Consider the following 16,989-nt stretch of genomic DNA (forward strand, 5'->3'; position numbering starts at 1 on the left):
GGTGATACTTGAGTCTATGTTATCTTCACAACCCAAATAAGTACTAGATGGATCACAACCTACTTGGTTCATAGGGGTAAATCTCAGATGAGGAGGTTGCGGTCCTAGCACTGGAGGGGGTTTAGGTGTGGTCTGGACAACATTTTGAGTTCTAGGGAATCAAGAGAGAAGATTTCCCTTCAAGTCGACCCCTTCTTCCTTGAGCCTAAAATTTTGGTGTATTTCCAATTTTTTTTTGAAAGCCTTGTAGTTATTTTGATCATCTTTGGTTAAACATGGAGAATCTTTGAGAATCAAAGTTATAGAGATTGCAATGAGTTTGAGTCTTGTATGGTCGGCCACTGGCCAAGAGAGCCCTAGGTATAAAGCCTAAGTTGTAAAGTGGGAAAACACATTATAATCGTTATCTAGTTTTGAAGAGTTTGAAGCATGCAACTAAGAGTGACTTCTTCTACCTACAACTTGTAATCGTCATCTCTTTTTGGGTAATGAAATTTCAATTTTGAAACTTGCAATGTGTTCCTTTTTTTATGCTCTTTTCATTCAAGTATGCTCATTGTCGATTCTTCTTTGATTTTTGAATGTGCATTGGTAGGCTAAATCTGCCGATTTGAGTGTTTTATGACATCCTGATGGTAGGAGGGTATTTCTACACCCTAGGGGGACCTTTCTAATGTGTTATGTTGGAATTTTTTGAGACCTAAATTATGATGGATTGTGATTTTGGTACCTACTTGAAATGCAACCGAAAGCCGAAAGTGGTAGGTTAGTGTCCCTAAGTGTTCTTGACCTCCTCCTAAAGTTTTGTAGCATTTGGACTCCGTTGGAGTGCCGAAACAGGTTGATGACTAAGTGCGATGACGTAGGACATAGGTACATTACCAGGACTGAGAGCGAGAGATTTGTATGTGTTAGAGATAGATTTATTACATTTGTTCACTTCTCAAGATTGACATCCTCAAGAGTCTCTATGCCCCATCCGAGTCACTTCGCAAAGTATTGACATTATGTTAGTGTCAAAAAAGATATGCTATAGATGTCCATCGCGGCGACCCTATGACATTGGTGCCGTTGTCGAGGATAGTGATCCTTAGGTGGTGAGTGATTGAATTGTTGAAACTTTGATTTTGATTTCCACTACATTGCACTTTAGCATTTAGGCAACTAAACACAAGGTTTAGTGTTTGGTAGAGTCTATGAGTTGAGGACTCGCTAGTTCTGTTCTCAAGAGGTAAGAGGGTTGTGAGTGACATAGCCAAACGCATTTCATTATTTGATTTTCTCATTACTTTTAGAGTGTTGTACCATTTTCCATTTCAACTTTAAATTGTACTATTTTGTTCGTTTTTATTTTATGTTTCATTTTAGTACTTAGGAATAGGGTAAGTAAAAACTATTACTGTCAAATTTGGGTTGAAAGGTCAAGGCAAAAAATTATCGCAAACCATATTTTGGCTGAAACGACCATAAACTTTGAAATACTAAAAAAAAGTGCAAAAAAGACATAAGCAAACCACAAAGAGTGAATCTGGAAAGTTCCATGTAGATTGGTGTAGGAACATGGATAGTGATTCATGACCCCTTGTAAAATTTTTAGCAGGAACTGATACCACTTGGTCTAGAGTGATTCCAAAGCTCCAGCTATACACTTTTAGCAGAAAAATTGACACTTAAACTCAATTACACTCAAGAAATTGGGCCAGAACACAAAAAACCTTGGAAATAGGCTAAAATTGAGAATTTTTGAGTTTTTGGTATCTAAGTTCAAAAAGAAGTAAAGATCTAACTTATACATAGGCCGGATATACAACTAACAAAATTTCATGTCCAAATGCAGTGGAACATGGATCGCAATTCATGACCCTCTATGACATGTAACACTTAGAATTGACCTGTGAGAAGCTCATACCATTTGGAACAACTGTTGTGAATACCTTCTTAGAAAAAAACCACACCCAAAAACAAGTTGTAAATTGAAAATTGCAAATAGGCACAAAACTTGACTTGTGTCAAGGCAAAAGGGCTTCAAATCCAAAAAGAAGTGTATAGGTGAACAACATATACCTCAAGTAATCATCTGACCGAGTTTTGGGTCCAGACATGGAGGAGCATAGATCATGATCCATGACCCCCAGATAGATTTTGGGACTAACGTTTTAGCAATAACCAATATGAACATTCTTTTCCAAAACAAGGATAGCAAGAAACGCTCAAAGGATGCTCAAAAACAAGCTAGAGCCAATCAAGACCAAAATCCACAAAATAGACTAATCAAGAGACTTGTGGGGGAGCTACAGGTCATCAAATCATCTAAAAGTCACCTAGAAATCGTCAGGATATTATGTGAACCCTATGTATCAAAATTCAAGAAATTCTATCTTGGGGGACATGGATTGCAATCCATGACCCCCTGACACAAAAAATTCTTAGATTGATACCAGAGCAAGCCCTAGTCTTGGTAAGAACAATGGTCTTTTCAAAATTCAATTTGGAATTGTATTCTGCAAATTTCAAGCAAAATAGGAATTGTGTCAAAACTTTGACAAAATTTAGCTTTTGACTAGCCTAGTAGTTGTAAGGTTATAGCCACCAAGTGAATTTTGAACATGTTTAGCGGATAAGAGTCGCATGGAGTTGTCTTTGGTCGAGAGACTAAATGCACCATAAAAGGTAAAAGGTCAAGTTTTTGTAAGATTTGTTTTCTTGATGTATTTGCGATATGGCAAATTGTATCAGAAAAGAAGCCCTAGCAATACAGACCAAGCGAGCCATATTTTCACTGAGGGTAGTTTTGGCCAAGGGACCATACCCACTGTTGAGCTTATATGTGAAGCTACTCATGTTGAGCTTATTTGTGAAGCTACTCAATATATGGCTTCTCTATATATGGCACCCAGGTCCCCTCTATATATACATCATCTCATGTGTGTATTCTACACACTTTGGGGTTCTATTTCTGTGTTCTCTCCTTCTCTCTCAACATGGTATCAGAGCAGAACGTTTTTGTTTTTAATTTCTCTCCTGACGCTAATCGATTTTGCAGAAACTACCTAAATGAGACACCGGAATCAATGTGGTCTACAACTTTGCGGAAGGAAGTTTTTTCAAATTCTGCACTGATTTTGAGTTATCGTTCGCAGACTGCGTACATACCTGAAAATAAACTTTCGCTTTTTGTTTTTCATTTTTCTACTAATTGAAAATGATTTATCAGAAACTACCCGCGTGAGGAACTGGAATCAATGTGGCCTACAGTTGTACAGAAGGAAGTTTTTTCAAATTCTGCACCGATTTTGAGTTATCGTTCACGGACTTCATACATGTCCGAAAAGCAAGTTTCGTTTTATGTTTTTTATTTTTGTGCTAATTGAAAACGATTTTACAGAAACTACCCACGGAAGAAACCGGAATCGATGTGGTCTACAACTTTGCAGAAGGAAGTTTTTTTCAAATTCTGCACCGATTTTGAGTTATCGTTCACAGAATGCGTATATGTCCGAAAAGCAAGTCTCGTTTTATGTTTTTTGATTTTTGTGCTAATTGAAAACGATTTTGCAGAAACTACTCGCTGAAAAAACCGGAATTGATGTGGTCTACAACTTTGTAGAAGGAAGTTTTTTCAAATTCTGCACCGATTTTGAGTTATCGTTCGCGAACTGCGTACATAGGTGAAAAGCAAGTTTCGTTTTATGTTTTTGATTTTTCTGCTAATTGAAAACGATTTTGCAGAAACTAGGGATCGGAATCGATGTGGTCTACAACTTTGCAGATGAAAGTTTTTTTTTTTTCAAATTTTACATCAATTTTGAGTTATCGTTTGCGGACTGCGTACATGCCTAAAAAGAATCTTCGCTTTTTGTTTTTGATTTTTCTCCCGATTGAAAACGATTTTTCAGAAACTAGCCGTTGCAGGCATCGGAATCGATGAAAAACTATTCGCTTGAGCCATCGGAATCGATGTGGTCTATAACTTTGCAGAAGAAAGTTTCTCTAAATTCTGCACCGATTTTGGGTTATCGTCTCGGACTGCGAATATGTTTGAAAATCAAAATTTTACTTTTTGCTTTTGATTTTTCTCATAATTGAAAACTTCTCAATTATATGTTTTCTTCATGAATTATATATTTGTTACTGACGTAACTTTGCTACAGAAGCCAGTTACATATCGTTCCGATTCAGTCGAGCCGTTGATGATCGTCCAAATTCTATCGAGCTACTGTTGGTACATGATCTTTTGTTATATGATATACTCGTTCATTGATTCTCGTATGATTATTCTTTTAGAGATATAGTTTACGTCGTTTTATTGATAATTTCTCATTGATACCATAGTGATTTTGATGGTACCATGATGATGTTTTGTTAATACTTTGGTCATGGTGATTTTCGTTGATACCATGATGATATTTCATTAATACCATGGTTATTTTCGGTGATGCCATGATGATATTTCGTTGATACCATGGTTATTATCGGTGATTTCATGGTGATATTTTGTTGATTCCATGGTGATTTTTGTTGATACCATGATGATGTTTCGTTGATACCATGGTTATTCTCGGTGATACCATGATGTTGTTTCGTTGATACCATGGTTATTCTCGGTGATGCCATGATGTTGTTTTGTTGATACAATGATTATTCTCGGTGATATCATGATGCTTTTCGTTGATACCATGATGATTTATTCATTTTTATTGATACAATGATGATGTTTTGTTAATACTTTGATGGTATTCATTGATCACTACGTTGATAAATGTTGTTTTATGTAGTATATACACATATCATTTGCATCACGTAATCACACATCTTGTACTTTTACGTTCATAATTTATGTACCATATGTTGTCGTGCGTATATATGTCGTCAAAAGAGTGGCATCGCGAACCATCTCTTATGGCATTGTGAACGTAATTATTTCACTAACGATGCTAATAATTTTCATGACTATGTTTTTTTGAGTCTATGATCTATGTAGGATTGATCAAAGAATTGATTTTATGAAGACAAACTTGGTGACAATAAAATATTTATGAAGATATGTTTGGTGATGCCATATTGATGACAACATGAAGACATATTTGGTGATGCGATATTGATGACAAGCTACATAGCAGATTCACGGAGACACTTTTGATTACAAGTTAATCGATAGCCTTTACACCTCTTTATTAAACCTTTGTATTCATTATTGTATTTGATAGGATAGGAGTAATGTAACTCCTCATAAAACATTCATTGTAAAAGGAGTGATGTAGCTCCTCATAAAATATTCATTGTAAAACGAGTGATGTAGCTCCTCGTGAACATTTGTATATTCAATGATTTTTATAATATAACGGTGGGTGTATATAGAGCTGTGGGTTTTTCCCTTGATCCCCCAAGGGTTTTTTCATCCACAGTTAGGGATCCTTATTTGAGCGGGGGTGTTGAGCTTATATGTGAAGCTACTCAATATATGGCTTCTCTATATATGGCACCCAGGTCCCCTCTATATATACATCATCTCATGTGTGTATTCTACACACTTTGGGGTTCTATTTTTGTGTTCTCTCCTTCTCTCTCAACACCCACTTTAGAGCGATCTCAAAAGAGAGTCTTTCAAAAACTTAGTCGGAGAGATCATAGCACTACATGGCGGAGGGAACCAAACCCGTGATTTTTAAAGAAGAGACCAAAATGGGAGCGAGATCATCTAATCCTGCACCAACCCAAAAACTTTTGTACTTGCAATGTCACTTTGAGAACGAGCAAGGTGCTCAGATCTATCAAGATAGTATGTATCGATACTATGTGAAAATAGAAGAGAGGCCAAGTGAGCTTAGTGCCAATATATTACAGTGGCAATTTATACTTTGAAGAAGAGGGAAACATGTATATTATTGTGCTTAATCCTTTCATTGTGGACAAATGGAGATTAACAGGTACAAATGAAAAAGTTGACACAAAGCCTAAAGAGAATCCACCAACATTGGACATTCTAAAATCCAAGCTTAGGTGCATAAATGTGGCTACACATGTCAACCCTGATAACACCCACGTGGGCTTATACAAGTTTGACAACAGAGAGAATTTTCTCTCATATAGATGTGAGGATCCCAATGTGAGGTATTTAACTTAGCAAAAATTCGTGTACGTGTTTACATTTGAAATTGAGAGGGACACACAAATTATTATGTTGGACAAGTATGGTCGTAAGTATTCTTCAGCGAGCTGTAATGAGCTCAAGGGATATATGTACTTTGGAGGGCCACTCCATCAGTACCATTTCACCCCTAGCTTGCAAAAATCTATTGTTTCAGAAACAACAAAACCAAAAACTACGAGAGTGAGTCCCTTGAAGTCTCACATGGAAGACTCATTCACTCAACCTCATCTGTATTCACCTAAACCAATGGAATCCATGGATTCTCAGGTTCCTATGTCAACACATTGATGTAGTGCCATCACAAACATTATTTTTAGTACAACAATTCCAGATATCACAATGGAAAGTAGGGATATAAGACCTAAGGGAAGGTTGTCCGAACAAATCTCCGCGAGAGCACTTGTAAATGGTTATAAAATGAGGGATGCTATTGGTAAAGAACCTAGAGTCACGAGAATGGTTGCAGAAAATCAAAAAATGTGACCTTCTCAAGTGGCTAGATGCGTACCAAAGAAGTATAGTAAATCAAGAGATCTATACATGAATATTTTCATATTTAATCAAGACTTAAGAGTCACAACAAGTAGCAGATTTCCATACACACAGTACGAGGGATTCGAGTTAACACTAGAGGGAACTATGTTAACCTAGTTCCAGTCACTCAATAGTGTGTATTTCTAAAACATTGATCAACTCTTATGAGAGTTTGCTGAGTAGTTATCCAAAAGAGGAATCAAGCACAACACGGTTTCTCAAATTTATGCTTTCATGCAAAAGGGAGAATGAAAAAGTGAAGGAAGCTTCCCTTTGCTTCAGCAAGTACATCAAAAGATGTCCAGTGCAAGAGTTACCACAGGATGATCGCTTATTGGTTCTCTTTATTGAGGGCTTGATAAACAAAACTGTCAGGAAGGACTTGCACCTTAAAGATTGCACCACATTTGAACGAGTCAGTAGGGAAGACTTGTACTTGGTTGACAACTGTAAGACTTATGGAGAGGTAATGAAAGACGCAGAGATCAATCCTAGCAGTGCACCATCTACATCCAATGGGATTACGGCAAAGTAGAATGCTCCTGCAACAACCACACAAAATGTGCAGTAGTTAGTCAAAGAAATGGTTTGTACGATGAATCATACCTACAAACAAAATCCTAATCTGAGGCCACAACAAGCACAAGTAGTTAATGCTTCATGAATGTTGAAATGGTGTACCATAGAGAAGAGAAACACAAACCATGAAACCAATGAGTGTTTCTATAACCATAACTACGTGAGGGAAAGGCCGTAGGGACCACCTACAATGCAACAATTTCCACCGCCTTAAAGATACCAGATGGGATATAGCAATGCAATACAGGGAGGGGAAAAAAAACAGCCAACATAGGGGAAAGAACCACCTTTATCGCAAGATAATTGAGCCATTTTTCACGATCCATTGTGCGTTATGTAAAACATACACAGTCATTTATAACGCTATCACTGATGCCACTAGTTGTCTATTATGAAGAGCTAGTCAAAAGTCATGTGAGAGAGACAAAGAGTGTAGCTTACTCTCCAGAAGATACACCATATTGGACTAGCGATGAGGAAATTTTTGAACCTTTGTATGTGGCTAAAACATCTAGAAGCCAATTCACGATGGATGAAAACACACTCATGTTCATAGAAAACCATAACTACAAGCCTAAGGATAATCCACCTAGAGTAGGCAAGCCAACGGGAGCACCACTAGCAGCCAGACCTGCGGGTCCATTCTATGAATATAGAGGTGACCATTGGGCGAGGGGATGCCCCTTCAAAGGTCAACAAACAAAAACCTTTGGATTTTTTGATAGATGTGGAAGAGACCACTCTATTTAAAACTGTACAAAAAACCCAAACAATCTGGGGAAAGCAATTATGAATTTCATTGGGATATTACCATGCACGACGGATCAGAGTCTAAGCCAGTAGTTCTTGTCAAAGTGGTGACTAGAGATCAAACTCAAGGAGCTGCAAAAAATTGACCGATAGAACATTATCTAAAACTCCCATAACAAACCAAATTGGAGAACAGATCAATCAGAACTCAAAGAAAATCTTGGAAATCCAAACATTATAAAATGAAAGCAAAGAGGCCATAAGAGAAAATTGCTTTGTAAACTAAACTGAACCAAACCAAACAATGAGTTAGACATGAGCAAGCAAGAAAAAAACCAACAAAGGAATTGGAAGAGTCAAAGACTGTCAAAGACTGACTCAAGTGGTTCGATCTTGATGAAGAAGGTTAACGAGCACTTGGACGCAATATTGCAAGCACATGTTGCACGGCTCACTAGCAACCAAAATTTGGAGCAAAGATTGATGATCTACATGTATCCAGAAGATGAAACCAAGGGAATGGAAGCATACAAGAGACTTGTCAAAGCTACTCAAGCCATACTATATCTTGAAGTTTCAAAAAAGTTTGAGCCGATAATGCAAGGGCTGAGAAAATAAAACACAGGAAAACAAGGAGAAACCAACACAAGTGAAGAAAATAAAATTCAAGGATTCTGTGACCAATGCAGAAAAGATAACTTTGTGAATTGTGCTAAGAATCCAGATAATAAAATAAAACCTATGGAAATAGACAAAGAGGAGTCACATATGATGGGAATCATTGCAAACACAACAGATGTGGATAGATATATGAAGATGCAACCAATTCCAGAAGTAGACAAACCATGGCCACAATCATTATGGGAAACCATCAGAAATAGAAAAGATCGGAGTGTCACTTTGATATAAACACCCATCCGTGAAATAAACATAAATCATGAACTCTATCTAGGAGATGTTCAGTCGTTGTACAGAGACGCAAGAATGGAGGTTTTGATAGAGAGAAAACCGGCATCCATAAGAACCTTACTGTCATTTGTAGGGAAATATGAGACTAAATCCAAGATTAAGGTTGTGCCATCCAAGTGGAATTTGATTAAGGTTGTGCCATCCAAGATTAAGGTTGTGCCATCCAAGTGGAATTTGATTCCGCAAATGATGGATAGAAAGAGCTTCCACGATCTATTGTGTTCTCCTATTAGGTGCATTATCACTCTTGTAGAGATGTTGAAAATCAAACCATATCTATGGGGGAAAATGAGAAAAACTTGGAGAAGATGAGAGTAAAAGTCCATCCAATAGATGAGCTCATGGACAATCCAAGAAAACAAACTATCTTGAGAAACCAAAGGTGGAACCTGTATCTGTAAACAAGGTAGGTGATTATTATGAAGGTGAAGACAAAAACACCACATTAACCTTTGGAATACAAGGAAGTGACCACCATTGTGATACTAGACAGTGGATCGGGAATAGCCATTGCTACAGAATGAATTTGGGAGAAATAGGGAAGGACATCTCTCAAAGAAACGTGCATGAAATTACAATCAGATTTTGGGTATGTGGATAGACCCTTGGGAATGTTTCAACAAGTAGTAGTATCCTCATGCAGGATAGAATACAAACACAACTTTTCACTTGTAGATTTTGGAAAAGGCCACAACTTTTGACGTTACTGTGGGGAGACCATTTATGCGTTAACTCAAAATGATTCAAGATTGAGACTATGACCATCTTTATTTGTGGCACAAGGGAGTTATCACCAAGGTAAAAACCAAGCATCATAGTTATAGGGACATCAACCAAACTCTGATTGAAGACTTTACCGTAACTACGTATAACAATATGCAATTACCTCCCTGGCTAGTGAAGGATGCTTACATTTGGATATACAAAGCATCAAAATGCAAGAGTCCCAAGAAGGAGGATGTCATCATAGAGTGTGCAGTAGAAGACAAACACTACATAAAGAAACCATTCACAGAGGAGTTATTTGAACCCCTTGGATGGGATCAAATACTAGAAACTCTTGATGTATGTGTAAATGAGGTAACCAACACCACATTTTGCAACAAAATGGCTATGCTATAAGACCCTTTCTAATGGTTTTGGGGTCCAAGAAACTAGAAATCTTTGGGAAACTACTGGAACAGAACTGGTAAGGGACTGTAAACAAATAGTGGATGAGGTTTTTATAAGTGACCTTTCACATGATGATGAAGATGAATTTCACAATTTGAGGAGTAAGGAATTAGGAAACGATGCAGAAGATGAACTCTTAGGAGATTCAGAACACAAAATCGCAAAAAAAGGGGGATGAGTCAATTTTTCACGGGTTTCCTAACCAAAAATCACAGAGACAAGAGAGATATCAGAGAAAACAAACGAAGAAACAACAAAACAAAATTGAGAAAAAAAATGCCGAAGGTGATGACCAAAATGCAATATCTTATGCTTGTGGGAGCAGATGATTGTGTCCAAGAATTAAAAAATCACCAAATATTTCCAATATTAAAAATTAAAACAAACATTGAAGGAGTTTTGGACTATGAAAATGAAAATAGAGTGAACCCCCCGAGGTTCTTTACTCAAAAAAATTCGATGCACCCTCTCATTACAAGAAATGTATAATTGAGACTCGACAAATTGTGGTAGAACAACCTAAGAAAAAGCCAAAAGAACCAAGAACATTGTGTGATGGACTTGAAAATGCAAAGAAGATAGATTTGGTAGAACCAAGAGAAGAACCAAAACCAGCTTACGTAGCTATAGATCTTACCGAGGAAGAGGAATATCTATTGATAACTACCCCTCGAACAATACAAAGATGTATTTTCCTGGTCATACAAGGATCTGAGAGGGGTAGATCCTAGTATTTTCAAGCACACAATACCTTTGAAAAGTGATGCAAAACTGCATCGACAACATCCATACACATACGATGAAATTTTTGCGGGATAAATTAAGCAAGAAATAGACAAATTGAAAGAGGTAGAATTCATCTATGAGATTGAACACACGGTGTGGCTGTTACCAATTGTCGTGGTGCTTAAAAAGAACTGTAAATTACAAGTGTGGTGTAAATCTCTAGCAAGTCAATGCTGCTACAATCAAAGTTTACTACCCTTTATCCATTACAAATTATCTTATTCAAAGAGTTGTTGGGAAGGAAGATTGCATTTTTTCATATCAGGTAATTCCATTTGGCCTCACAAATGAACCTACCACATTTCAAAGGTTGGTGAGTCATGCCTTCAAGGAATATCTGAGACAATTCTTAGAGATTTATATGGATGACGTGTGTGTGCATTTTCTTCATAGAAGTGAACATGTTGAGCACCAAAATAAAGTCTTTGAGAAATGCAAGGCATATCGTATCTGCCTCTCGGGGGGTTCACTATGTTTAAAACTACCATATCGTATCTGCCTCTCGGGGGGTTCACTATCTGCCTCTCGGGGGGTTCACTATGTTTAAAACTACCATATCACGTGCGTTCAAGACATGTTTGTAAAACCCCTTATCTGTGAATTTTGTTAGGAATATAATGTACCATTTTCTTTTAAAATTTGTAAGTTTTTTTCAAATTTGAAAAAATAATGCCCTTATGTATATATATTTCTGTAAGTTTCAAGAACTTTAAATACCCTTCTGTTGAACTCACGTGATAGGTTACATTTTTAATAGGTGACCTCCCCGGGATCTGCCTAAACCATGAAAAGTGTATTTTCATGGTAAGACCATTAGGGAACATATGAACCCCAAAAGGGTCTTTAGGGTCTAAGATGCTTTTGGAATATACTCTCTATACCAATGAAAATGAGCTTGTGGCACACAAACTCACCAGTTTTAGCATTTTTTGAACGGCCATAACTTGAGCATTTTAACTTCAAATTTGTTGGAAAATAGTGCATTTGGAGTGTATTGCTGAGCTCTTTCCACAAATAAGCTACATGATACAGTTTTAAGGTACGTAGATATGGGCTATCCATGCCCCCACTTTTATGTCCTATTGTTGACCAAAATTTGATTGGTTTCTCTTACAAGGCCCCTTTGGGGTTCATATTTTTCCTAATGCAAGGAAAGATTCTGGGATATATTGTGTCCAAAACGGTATTTGTATTGATCTTGAAAAGATACAAGTGATTGTTGCTCTTCCACGACCAACAAAAGTTAGAGAGGCATATTGTATCTTCCTAAACCCTAAAAAGTGTGTTCTCATGGTAAGACAAGGCAAGATTTTGGGATATATTGTGTCCAGAAATGGTATTTCTATTGATCTTGAAAAGATATAAGTGATTTTTGCTCTTTCACAACCAACAAAAGTTTGAGAGGTACAAGTCTTCATAGACATTGTGGGTATTATCTCAAATCCATTTACATGTACGCGATCATTGTGAAACCTCTCTATGCACTCATCACTAAGTTTGAGTGGAATGAGGAGTGTGAGAAAGAGACTTATTTCTCACAATTGAAGTAGAGACTTATTTCTGCTCCAATCTTGAAATCTCTTGATTGGAACAACGTCTTTCATGTCCATGTTGATGCATCAGCTTATGCTATTGGATGTATCTTAGCTCAACCTAGAGAAAAAAAAAAAATTGTTCAATCTGTTAATCAAGCAAACAACTAAATAGTGCAGAATGAAATTGCGCTACCATAGAAAGAGAGGATTTGGGAATAATCTACTTTGTAAAAAAATTCAGACATTACCTGCTCGCAAAAAGATTTGTGTTCTTTATGGACCATGAGGCATTGTTATACCTCGTAAAAAAACCTTACAAGACAAGTCATATCGTTCAATAGTTCCAAATTTTTCTTGAGTTTGATTTCATGTTGGTGGTCAAAAAAGGAATTACACATCAAACAGCGGACCATTTGTCACAAATTCTATATGGGGAAGCTCCTATAGGGGTTGAAGATGATTTGTCGGACTCTTATCTCTTCAACATCCAGATGGTACCAAGGTGGAGCAAACAAGTCATACGTTTTCTCACCATAGGTTCACTGTAGATCAAGAAACAACCATCAATCATAAAGCAATCTCCCAACCTAGTGTTGATTGCAAGATGGTTATATAGACAAGGACAAGATGGCATTCTCATGTTATGCATCAACTGCCTATATAGAGCATGGAGGGCTATCTTGTGACCCTGGGGCTAGCATTAGGCATAGAGGGTTTGCTAGCATAGAGGACACCCTATGACCCGAGGACCATAGGATACCAACATAGCCCATGCACTACAAGAGGTACTTAATAGTAGCGACGCTCGTAGTGCGACGCTCAAACATAAAAAACCACGGCATCGCTATGTTACAAGTAACATAGCGACGCTTATAGCGACGCCGTCAGGGCTAAAAAAAATAATCGAGAGCGTTCGAAAACTCAGATCTCAGATCTTGAGTTTTCGGCGCGTGCTCAAGCAAGCAAGGTAACGCTCTCCCTCTCTCTCTCTCTTTCTTTCTTCTCCACACACACACACACACACACACACGAGGAGAGGAAGGAGAGACAGTTATGCTCCTTCCCTCTCCTCACTCTCATGTTCCCTTCCCCTCTTTCTCTCTCCCTCTCTCTCTCTCTCTCTCTCTCTCTCTCTCTCTCTCTCTCTCTCACACACACACACACACACACACACACACACACACAGAGCACAAGTATAAACAAAAAACACACACACACACATGCATAAACAAAGAATTCACACACACATTGAGAGAGGAAGAGAGAGAGAGAGAGAGAGAGAGAGAGAGAGAGCGTGCATAAACCAAAAACGCACACACACATGCATAAACAAAGAATGCACACACACATTGAGAGAGGAAAAGAGAGAGAGAGAGAGAGAGAGAGAGAGAGAGAGATAGATATAAAACAAAGAGAGAGAGAGAGAGAGAGAGAGAGAGAGAAAAGAAGAAGAAGAAGAGAGTCTTAACATCGTAGGAAACTATCCCAAGAGACCTTAAAGATCTAGTCGACATGAGTTGAACTCAGACCTGTTATTCATGAGGGAAATGGCATAACCAATCTATCACACTTCAGTGATAGAAAAGTTATACCATTTTTCTCCTTTTTTTATTGGCGTGCACACACACCGACACACACACCCGAGAAGAAGAGAGTTTAATTTAACGTCGTAGGAAACTAATTAAAGAGACCTAAAAATCTAGCCGACAGGGAGTTGAACTCAAGACCTGTTATTCAAGAGGAAAATGGCATAACCAATCTACCACACTTGGGTGCTAGAAAGGTTATGCCATTTTTCTCTTTTTAATGGCACACACACACGCACATACACACAAGAAGAAGAGAGTTTTAACATCGTAGGAAACTATCCCAAAAGACGTTAAAGATTAGGTTAGATATAGACTTACGTTAAATTAGATTTAGGTTTATTTAAGTTAAATTATATTAGATTTAGGTTTATTTTTAATTAGATTTACGTTTGATTAGATTTAGATTTATTTACGTTAGATTTAGATTTACGTTATATTAGATTAGATTTAGGTTTATTTACGCTATATCAGATTAGATTTAGGTTTATTTACGTTATTTACCTGTTATTGAAGAGGGAATTGGTATAACCAATCTATCACACTTGGGTGATAGAAAGGGTATACCATTTTCTTCTTTTTATCGTTTAAGATAAGGTTAGAAGAAATGGCGAGAAAATTTCCTGCGCTCACAGCCTCAACAGTCCATGTGAACCAGCAATTCCACCTGCATGTTCGACTGCTGCTACCATACAATAAGCCGTCATAATCAGCTAGTGGAAGAGAAAATTGAGCCTACACAGAAATTAGTGATGCAAGATGACGATTCCAAGGGTCACACACACACACACACACACACACACACCACATCCCGTCAAATCTAGAGTAAGAATTAAGTGCCTTTAGCAGACATCAGCTACATTGCAAGAATGGCGTACCTACATGCTACAAACAAAGATCTACTGTGAAAAGATGTTAAGATGCTGTGAAATGCTACAACTAGAGAAGAGGCAAAGGGGTTTTGTCCACTACATGCAGTATCATGTAGATGTGGGTGTGTAGATTTCTTGTACCCACAAATATAGGCATTGACCAATAAACACGAGATTATAACCCGATGGTTCTAATCTCCGTGCACCTCTAGACCGAGGTGTGCGGGGATTGAACATGACTAGAGAATGTTAGGTAGTTTACAGTGTGAACAAAGAGAGAGAGAGAGAGAGAGAGAGAGAGAGAGAGAGAGATAAAAGACAAAGAATGCAAATAGAAGATTAAATTTGTTGTCCGGGTTATAAGTTTTTTACCCTCATTATGAGTTGTGACGAGGATGTGGGGCCGTCCAACCGAAACACCTATCTCTCAACGAGGATCTTATGTCCTCGCAATCATTGCAAGCATGTTGTGTGACGAACAAGACACATTTCTTTGCAACACGTTTGCAAATTTGGCGAGTTCGATCCATCTATTATAGATCAAGTTGATGCCAATTATAACTCGTCGGACTCTGACGCTGTCCAACAGGCAGCAATCTTGCAACCCAATAGACGTGTTCGCAGGCGCTTTGGTCAACAGCATATGTGAGGCCACAAGATGTAGCCTCTGACAGCTCGGGGGATGATCATGCAGACCACATTCCCAACGAGGCAATGTTTGAGCCCGAGATTGATGAAATGATTGAGACGATCATGGATTCAGAAAGGCTTGTCTATGATGATATGAAAAGTGAAGCCGATACGCCATTGTATAATGGAGCACGTGTGTCTAGATTGAAAGCGCTCCTGATTCTTCTCAACATGCAGACAAAGTTTGGATGGAGTGACACTAGCGTCACAGCGCTTTTCAGGTGATCTATTACAATTAGTTTACTTTAATAAAACTCTAAATGTATAATGATCTGATAGATTTTTACACAATTGTACCGTATTTTTATGTTGTGTATATTGCTCAAAGAGCACATACTACCAGCTGATAATGTGATGCCAGATTCTCGAGAGGAAGCAAGAAAGGTTTTGCGAAACTTGGGGATGGATTACAATTCGATCCACGCTTGTCCTAATGACTGCATTCTTTTCAGAGGGGAATACATAGACATGGAGAAGTGTCCAAAATGTGATTCTGAAAGATATCGAGTAGATCTCCATGGAACAAAAAATTCCGCAAAAGGTTTTGCAACATTTTCCTCTTCTTCCTCGCATCAAGCATTTCTTCGGATATAAGTCCATGGCCGCCTTAGCATCATGGCATGAGGAGAATAAATCTTCGGATGATGTGCTACGGATTCCTGCAGATTTTGCAGCCTGAAACATATAGATGGAACATGGTTGGATTTCGCCAGGGAAGCTTGAAATTTGCGCTTAGGCCTGGCTATGGATGGTGTAAATCCATTTGGTCAAAGATCAACATCTTACAGTGTATGGCCCGTTGTCATCGTCAACTACAACATTCCCAAGTGGTTGACTACGAAGAAGGGGCACCTATAGCTAAGCTTGATTGTGCTGGGGCGATATAAACTAAAGAATATGGATGTGTATCTTCGTCCACTATTGGAAGAGCTACAACAATTGTGGATTGGCATAGAAGTGGTGGATTGAGCCGACACACAGGTCGATGGAATGCTTTGATCAGAGGCATTCTAATGTGGACCATGCATGACTATCCCGGACTAAGAAAATGCTCAGGTGATCTATTTACACTCCTCACTTAGACACTTAGGAAGAGTGGGAGTACTCTAGGCGTTGCGCGACCAAGGTAAGTTTGCAATGTACGACTAGTAACTTTCTAGATGTTTGAATGGACACTCATAATCTTTGTTGGTTGTAGTATAAGTCATACACAGCAGCATGGTGTAAAGGTCCACATTTTAGGATGGAACGGATCGACAAAAAGCGTTTTACTCAAGATTGTGGAATCATGGCAAAATTTGAACAGTCTAGTCGACGACGATCCTCTGATGCAGATCATGTGGTGGTGGAACTCACTTACTTCA

Source organism: Adiantum capillus-veneris, chromosome 14, assembly GCF_014529385.1.
Source record: "Adiantum capillus-veneris isolate H3 chromosome 14, ASM1452938v2, whole genome shotgun sequence".
Lineage (NCBI taxonomy): Eukaryota > Viridiplantae > Streptophyta > Polypodiopsida > Polypodiales > Pteridaceae > Adiantum > Adiantum capillus-veneris.